We start from the raw sequence: 9204 nt of genomic DNA on the forward strand, positions 1-9204 counted from the left end.
ATCCCCAGACCCATCCCCGAAGGCCCCGGTCTGACCAGGAACTGACCCGACCCAGACCCAACCCGAAATCGACCTATTCCGAACCCGACCCGACCCAGCCCGCCCTGCCCCGACCCTACCCCAACCCGACCTGTCCCATCCTGGCCCCGTCCCCGGACCCTTCCCCGAAAGCCCCGACTCGATTCAAAATCGACTCGGCCCGAATCCTACCAGACCCGACCCACCCCATCCCGGCCCGAACCGAAATCGACCTGACCCGACCAGACCCAACCCGGCCCGACCCACACCAACCCGACTCGGCCCAGCCCGACCCGAAAATGACCAGGCTCGGTCCGACCCTGTCACAGACCCGACCCGGCCCAATCACAACCTGGCCCGGCCCAAGCCCGACTCAAAAACGACCAGGCCTAGCCCAAACCCGGCCCGACCCGGCTCAACCCTCGAACCCGGGCCCTGACTCGACCCGGCCCAACCCAGGCCCAGGACCTTGCCACGGCCACGGCCCGGCCCCGACCCTGCAGGTCCACATCTCCGGCCCGCCAGCGTCAGACCGCCATCCCCGCCCTGACCCCAGCCTGCTGGACCCGGCCTATAGGCCATGCGGCCCCAGCCAGCAGGCCCCGCAGCCCCCGATCGCAGGCCCTGCGGCCCCAGACCGCCATCCCCGTCCCCAGCCCTAGCCCGTCGGACCCGTCCCAGGCCCTAGGCCGTCAGACCCGACCTGCAGGCCCCGCAGCCCCGGCACGCAGGCCCCATAGGCCCGATCCACCATCCCCAGCCCAGGCGCGTCGTCCCCGGCTTATCGGCCCCATCCCCATCCCCATCCCCATCCCCGTCCCCAGCCCAAACCCCCCCAAAAAAAAGTAATAAAACTCACCTCGACGGTGGCATTGGCGACGGCGACGGTGGAGTGAACGACGATGGCAGTCGGATAGGGGGAGAGATGCGGGACGCCGGGGGGGAGTGTGAGAGAATGCCAAGTGAGGGTGAGGGGCAACAAGAAAGAAAATGGATTTCAGATGAGACATGACGGGATGCGAGGTATTAGTGATGAAAATTTTCATCGCTAATAATTAATTTTCATCATCAATAATTTAAATAAAAAAATAAATTTACGACAAAAATTAAATTTTTCATCGCTAATAAGTTTATTAGTGATAAAAAAAATTTCATCGCTAATAGTTCCCACAAAAAAAAAAATTCGACTGAAAAAAATTTTCTTCGAAAAATATTATTTATGACGAAAATATAGGATTTCGTCACTAATAGTCCCCACCAAAAATTTTTCGATAAAAAAATTTTATTTATGATAATTATTTTCATCGTCAATTATGATTAGCGATGAAAATTTTCTATCGCTAATAATTACTAAAAAAGAATTTCTCATTTATAAGTTTTTTATAAGTAATTATATGATGCTCGCATGATAAAATTTTTTAGATCCAGCTGACAAGATAGACGGCAGAACCGTATTGATTCACTGAAAGCGAGTTCAAGGATTTGACTGCAAACTTTTTAACTCAGGGCTTAATGCGAAAAATGATGATATTTGAGAGGTCAAAAAATACTTTACTTCTTTCTTCTCTGATGTTGTTGTTTAGAAAGTATGTGACCCAGTTCTTCCGGCCCTCTTTCATGGCCCATACGGTTGAGACCATATCTATCTTTAAATTTTCATAGAATATTAATACTTCTGTAGCTTGTTTCTCAGGTGTCACATATTTTGTCCTGCTTATTTAGAGTTTGTAGAACTCATATTAAGTTTAGTTTTTATGAGAACTATATAAAAATTGAGCTAAATTTGGGCCTGATCCTATCTAAAAGACTCAATGGAGCCATCGACAAATAGAACCAGACCTCTTTAGCACCAGAGCCCAGATATGGGGTGCAAAATTTTACTTTGATCTACTGCCATGTCATCTTTTTTATTTTTTTTCTTTTATTTATTAACTAAAATGGATGGAAGACCAATCAAAATTGAGCAGAAGCATGATTCAAACTAGAGGTGTCAATGGGTCAAATTGTGTTTGGTTTACAAGTAGGTTGAAGTAGGTTCGACCCATACCCCACATATACTTTTTTTTCATCCATATTAGCTCATCAACCTTTCTAAATTTTCATTCATTACTTATGTGTATAACTAAGAAATAAAACAAAATAAAGTTTTCAAAGATCACAAGCAATAAAATCAAATTTTTTTTAAATATATCATTATAAATATAATAAATATAAAATTTAGTATATATGATAATTATAAACTAACCAATGATAAAACTAGATAAAATGCAGTCACATATTCTAAAATATCTTAGCCCACTTATCCATCATTCTTGTAAATTTTTAATTTTAATATTTATTATTTTTATAAATTATTTATAATTATTTTATGATAAAAATTTTTATTATTTTTTTCAAATTATATCTGGTATTTTAAGTATGATTCCAACAATTTTCTTATATTACTACATGTTGGGTATAAAACCCTCCCAGCCGAAGTTCGTGTCGGGAGTGACCCCTCAGAGATTCCATCGGCGTCCGACCTTCGGCGGCATCTCTCTGGCGACCGAGCCCCCGCGACATTCCCAAGTTCTGCCGATGAATAGACCCCCACCGGCATCGACCAAATTCTTCATGATGGATGGACTCCACCCAAGTTCCTACCCGAAAGACTTCGCCCGGACTCCTACGGGAGCTGGACTTCGTCCCCGACTTCAGCGGTAGGAAGACTTCGTCCGGACTCCTACGGGAGCCGGACTTCATCCCCGACTTCAGCAGCAGGAAGACTTCGTCCGGACTCCTACGGGAGCCGGACTTCGTCCCCGACTTCAGCGGCAGGAAGACTTCGTCCGGACTCCTACGGGAGCCGGACTTCGTCTCCGACTTCAGTGGCAGGAAGACTTCATCCGGACTCCTACGGGAGCCGAACTTCGTCCCAGACTTCAGCGACAGGAAGACTTCGTCCGGACTCCTACGAGAGTCGGACTTCATCTCCGACTTCAGCAGCAGGAAGACTTCGTCCGGACTCCTACGGGAGCCGGACTTCATCTCCGACTTCAGTGGCAGGAAGACTTCGTCCGGACTCCTACGGGAGCCGGACTTCGTCCCCGACTTCAGCAGCAGGAAGACTTCGCCCGGACTCCTACGGGAGCCGGACTTCGTCCCCGACTTCAGCGGCAGGAAGACTTCGTCCGGACTCCTACGGGAGCCGGACTTCATCCCCGACTCCGATTGCAGGTAAACTTCGTTCGGACTCCTACGGAAGCCGGACTTCGTTCCCCACTTCAACTGTAGGAAGACTTTGTCCGGACTCCTATGGGAGTCGGACTTCCACCCTGAACTCCTGTTGCAGGTCTCGACCAAGATTCCTCGACAAATGATCCCCATCCGGGCTTCTACGGAGATCGGACTCCAACCGAACTTCGACCGACAGGTCTGGACCCTCTGGCAGACCACAGTAACTGCCACGACTCTGCTCCACCTCTTGCGGTGGATTCCGCGCGGCTCCATCACTCCCTGGCAGGCTTCAGTAACGGCCACGACTCTGCTCCACCTCTTGCGACGGATTCCGCACGGCTCCATCACTCCCTAGCAGGTTTCAGTAACGGCCACGATTATGCTCCACCTCCTGTGATGGATTCCGTGCGGCTCCATCACTCCCCGGCAGGCTTCAGTAACGGCCACGACTCTGCTCCACTTCCTGCGACGGATCCCACGCCGCTCCACTTTCCACAACAGACCCCACGTGGTGAGCCATGGTGACCGCCATGACTCCACCCCATTACTCTTCATAATAAACTCATCCTGGCCCCGAGCGGCCCACGACTAGGCGGTTACAAACGTCGCTATCAATCCGTTGCTCCCTTCGCCTATAAAAAGAGAGACCCTAGATACGTTATTCTCTAAGCTCTAATTTTTATCCCAAAACTCTACTAAAATTTTTGTTCGAACACTCCATTCTTGTTGAGGCAGAGAACTGACTTAAGCATCGGAGGGTCTTGCCGGAGCAACCCCAACTCCGGTTTAGACTTCTTTTGCAGGTCCCGGCGGCGACCGCGACTCCCTCAACTCCAGCTTCTCTGACGCAGGTGAATTTTTGCACCAACAGGATTAGCGCTAGAGGAAGGGCCTGTGTCTTCGCAGTACCCTTATTCTTAAAGGAGCGCTCAACGAGACCGCCTCCGGCTATCTTTTCCGCTCCTCCTTCCTCCGTTAGATCTTCGCCCGATGCCTCCCCGCAAAGCATCCGCACAGCGACCCACGGCCTCTACGGCCAGATCTCAGGCTCCAGCCTCGCCTCCAGTTTTTCAGGCTCCTCCTCCGGCAACGGCCGCCGGCATGGAGCGGTCAGACAATCGGCCCCTGACGAATTTCGCCAACACCATCTCGAAAGAATCCCGACGGGGAGCGGCCGACGTATTGGCCGGACCTCCCAAGCGACAAAAGATCGAGGAATCCATAACTTTCACTAAAGAAGATGCTCGGGGAGTTCAATTTTCTCATAACGACGCAGTTGTGGTTTCTTTGAATATAGCTAATTACGATGTCCGCCGCATTCTAGTCGACAAAGGAAGTTCGGCCGACATTTTATTCTACGATGCCTTCTCAAGAATGTCCATCCTTGACGGACATTTGGGGCCGATTAGCTCCCCTCTGGTAAGGTTTACCGGCGATGCTGTCCCGGTGGAGGGAGTAATAACTTTGACTGTAGCTGCTGGTCGATATCCAAAATAATCCAGAGCTCTGGTGAATTTTCTGATGGTGAAGGCACCGTCAGCCTACAACGCAATCCTCGGCCGACCTGGCCTCAACGCTCTCCGAGCCGTCATATCAACCTATCATTTGAAATTGAAATTCTCTACCAACCAGGGGGTCGGAGAAGTCAGGGGAGACCAAGCCCTGGCCAGACACTGCTATAACATAGCCTTGCAAAGAAGTGACCAATCCGACCTCTGTCCAGTTGATGGGCTAGACGCCCGCGACGACCTCGCTGAGGAGAGGGGCAGCCCAATTGAAGATCTGATTTCGATCTCTTTGAACGATGGGAATGCGGAGCATGTGGCGAAGATCGGCTCCAACCTGGGGGAAGGGGTGCGGACGCATCTCATCGATTTTCTATGAAAGAATACGGATGTTTTCGCTTGGATTCCAGCAGACATGCCAGGGATTGACACGGAAGTCATGGAACACCATTTGGCCGTCGATCCAAAGCATCGACCGATGAAAGAAAAAATCTGAAGTCACGCACCGGAGAGGTAGAAAGCGATAGCCGAGGAAGTGGACAAACTCCTGAAAGCCGGATTCATTAGAGAAGTCAATTATCCTGACTGGATTTCCAACGTCGTCCTACTAAAAAGGCAAACGGCAAGTGGAGGATGTGTATAGACTTCAAAAAGCTGAATAAAGTCTGTCCAAAGGACAGCTATCCTCTGTCCAGAATTGATCAACTGGTGGATGCAACCTCGGGCCATGAGCTCCTCACCTTTATGGATGCATTTTTCGGTTATAACCAAATCAGGATGGCACGGGAAGACGAAGAAAAGACTGCTTTCATCACTAACCGTGGCCTTTACTGTTACAGGATCATGTCTTTCAGCCTAAAAAATATAGGTGCAACATACCAACGGCTGGTGAACAAAATCTTCAAGGAGCAGATCGGCCACAATATGGAGGTCTACGTGGACGACATGCTCGTGAAAAGTAAATCTTCCGTGAACCACATCGCCGACCTTGAGGAGACCTTCGACGCCCTCCAAAAATATAAGATGAAGCTGAACCCGACTAAATGTGCTTTCGGAGTAACCTCGGGGAAGTTTCTGGGCTTCATGGTATCGGGGCGCGGAATTGAAGCCAACCCAGAGAAAATTTGTGCCATCCAGGAGATGGCCACCCCGAAGTCGGTAAAAGAGATTCAGCGCCTTACAGGGAGGGTGGCAGCCTTGAATCGCTTCATTACGAGGTCGGCCGAACGGTGCTTGACCTTCTTCCAAACCCTCAAGCGACCGAAGAACTTCTATTGGACCGATGAGTGCCAACAAGCGTTCGAAGAGCTAAGGAGCTACCTTGGCTCGCCTCCGTTGTTGGCGAAGCCCGAGCCTGGAGAGGAACTATTTTTGTACCTGACAGTCTCCCCCATGGCTCTCGCAGCAGTCCTTGTCAAGGAAGAAGAAAAAGTCCAGCGGCCGATCTACTACGTCAGTCGCATGTTGAGAGACGCTGAAACCAGGTATACTAAATTAGAGAAACTAACTTACGCGCTGTTGATTGCAGCCTGGAGGCTCTGACCCTACTTTCAAGGGCACACCGTAATGCTGCTCACCGACCAACCGATCAAGGCGATTCTACACCGGATGGATGCCTTCGGGAGGATGGCGAAATGGACGATCGAGCTCACAGAATTTGACATCAACTATCGATCTAGACTAGCAGTGAAAGCTCAGATATTGGCAGATTTTATAGTGGAGTGCACTATCCCGGAGGAGGCCGAATCTGAACAGGACGAAATTGACGGCCTGGACCCCGACCAAACTCCCCCAAAGAAGAAGCAGACCCCTCTGGTTGCTTTTGGGCCCTCTACATGGACGGGTCTTCCAACATGTCGGGATAGGCATGGGCCTGATCTTGATCAGTCCAGAGGGAATTATCGTGGAGTACGCTCTGCGCTTCGAGTTCTCCACGATAAATAATGGAGCAGAATATGAAGCTCTGATCGCAGGATTGAAGATCGCCAAAGAGTTGGGAGTAGATTGGCTCCAAGTTCACAGTGACTCCCAACTGGTAGTGGGACAAGTCAGCGAAAACTACGAAGCACGGGATGACAGCATGGCTAAGTATCTTGAAAAGGTAAAGGAGCTCGTCCCCGCCTTCAGTAGCTTCAACATCAGGCAGATTCCGAGGATGGAAAATACCATGACCGATCTTCTCTCCAAACTGGCTACGTTGGCCCCGGCCGAATTGCCCAAGGGTGTTCTCTTTGAAGTTCTGAAGTGCCCGTGTACGGAAGAATCGCGGCCCGTGATGAAAATTGACCACGAGCCCAGTTGGATCGATCCACTGATGGCATACCTCAGAGACGGGGTTCTTCCTCATGATGCAAAAGAAGCTCAGAAGCTCAGAAATCAAGCCTCCCGATACATCCTTTATGAGGGCAAGTTGTACAAGAGATCATACTCTTTGCCCCTTTTAAAATGTCTCTGGCCTTCGGAAGCTGACTACGCCTTATGGGAGGTGCATGAAGGAATCTGCGGAAGCCATCTGGGGGCTAGATCCTTGTCCCACAAGTTGCTCCGCCAAGGATATTACTGACCGACAATGCATCATGACTCGATTGAATACGTCAGAAAGTGTGACCGATGTCAGAGATATGCCAACATCCAGAGACAGCCTGCCACCGAGCTTACACCCTTGAGTGCCCCATGACCTTTTGCGCAATGGGGGATGGATATCCTTGGACCCTTTCCCGTGGCGTCGGGGCAGAAGAAGTTTCTCCTGGTAGCGATTGACTACTTCACCAAGTGGGTCGAAGCTGAACCACTAGCGAAAATCACAGAAGCTAAAGTGCAAGATTTCGTCTGTAAGTCAATCGTTTGCAGGTTCGGCCTGCCAAGAACCCTAATCACTGATAATGGGCGGCAGTTCACAGGAGCAAGATTCGTCGAATTCTGTGAAGATCTAAACATCTCCCACAACTTCACATCAGTAGCCCACCCTCAGACGAACGGTGAAGCTGAAGTGACCAACAGAACTCTGCTGCAAGGGATCAAGACAAAGCTCGAAAAGGCGAAGGAAACTTGGACAGATGAACTTTATCATGTGCTGTGGGCGTACTGAACTACCCAAAGACTGCCCACAGGGGAGACCCCCTTCGCTCTAACCTTCGGAACGGAGACTGTTATCTCAATTGAGCTTAAACTCCCGTCGGCACGAGTCGTAGCATTCAACGAACATCACAATTCGTAAGGTCTTAAAGCCAACCTCGACTTACTGGAAGAAAAATGGGAGGCAGCACAAGTTCGGATGGCAGCCTACAGACAGAAAGTCGCCCGCTATTATGATTTTCGGGTCAAGAATAAAGTCTTTAGAGCAGGAGATCTAGTACTTCGACGAGCCGCTGTCTCGCAACCTCAGGATCGAGGGAAGCTCGCCCCAAATTGGGAAGGCCCGCATGAAGTCAAAGAAGTAGTCCGGCCCGAAACTTATTACCTCAAGGAGCTCGGAGGAGCAGACCTCCCGCGACCATGGAGCTCGAAAAACTTACGAATGTATTACCGATAACTTTATTTTAAATAAAAGTTTCATATCTACATGTCTCCTCTCTTGGTACGAGCCTATATCGACAGGACAGTCAAAATAAATCGTGTCGGGAGCAGGAGGAGAACTTCTTCTCGACAAAACCAAAGGCCCGATTCTCCTAAGATCGGATGGGGGGAGAGGCCCTGCAACGCCCACATGTGCCCCCACAGCCATGTTAGGGACAGGAGGAGAACATCGCCCTAACTTGAGCAAAGTTGAAAGCCCGATTATTTGTAGACCGGATGGGGGGAGAGGCCAAAAGTGCCCATACGCGCCCCCACAGCCATGTTAGGGACAGGAGGAGAACCTCGCCCTAACATGAGCAAAGTCGAAGGCCCGGTTCTCCTTAGATCGGACGGGAGGAGAGGCCCTGCAACGCCCACATGTGCCCCCACAGCCATGTTAAGGATAGGAGGAGAACCTCGCCCTAACATGAGCAAAGTCGAAGGCCCGGTTACCCTTAGATCGGATGGGGGGAGAGGCCAAACAGCACCCATATGCACCCCCACAGCCATGTTAGGGACAGGAGGAGAACCTCGCCCTAACATGAGCAAAGTCGAAGGTCCGATTATTTGTAGACCGGATGGGGAGAGAGGCCAAACAACGCCCATATGCGCCCCCACAGCCATGTTAGGGACAGGAGGAGAACCTCACCCTAACATGAGCAAAGTCGAAGGCCCGGTTCTCCTTAGACCGGATGGGGGGAGAGGTCCTGCAATGCCCACATGTGCCCCCACAGCCATGTTAGGGACAGGAGGAGAACCTCGCCCTAACATGAGCAAAGTCGAAGGCCCGGTTACCCTTAGACCGGATGGAGAGAGAGGCCAAACAGTGCCCATATGCGCCCCCACAGCTATGTTAGGGACAGGAGGAGAACCTCGCCCTAACATGAGCAAAGTCGAAGGCCCGGTTACA

Source organism: Elaeis guineensis, chromosome 1 (genome assembly GCF_000442705.2).
Source record: "Elaeis guineensis isolate ETL-2024a chromosome 1, EG11, whole genome shotgun sequence".
Taxonomy (NCBI): domain Eukaryota; kingdom Viridiplantae; phylum Streptophyta; class Magnoliopsida; order Arecales; family Arecaceae; genus Elaeis; species Elaeis guineensis.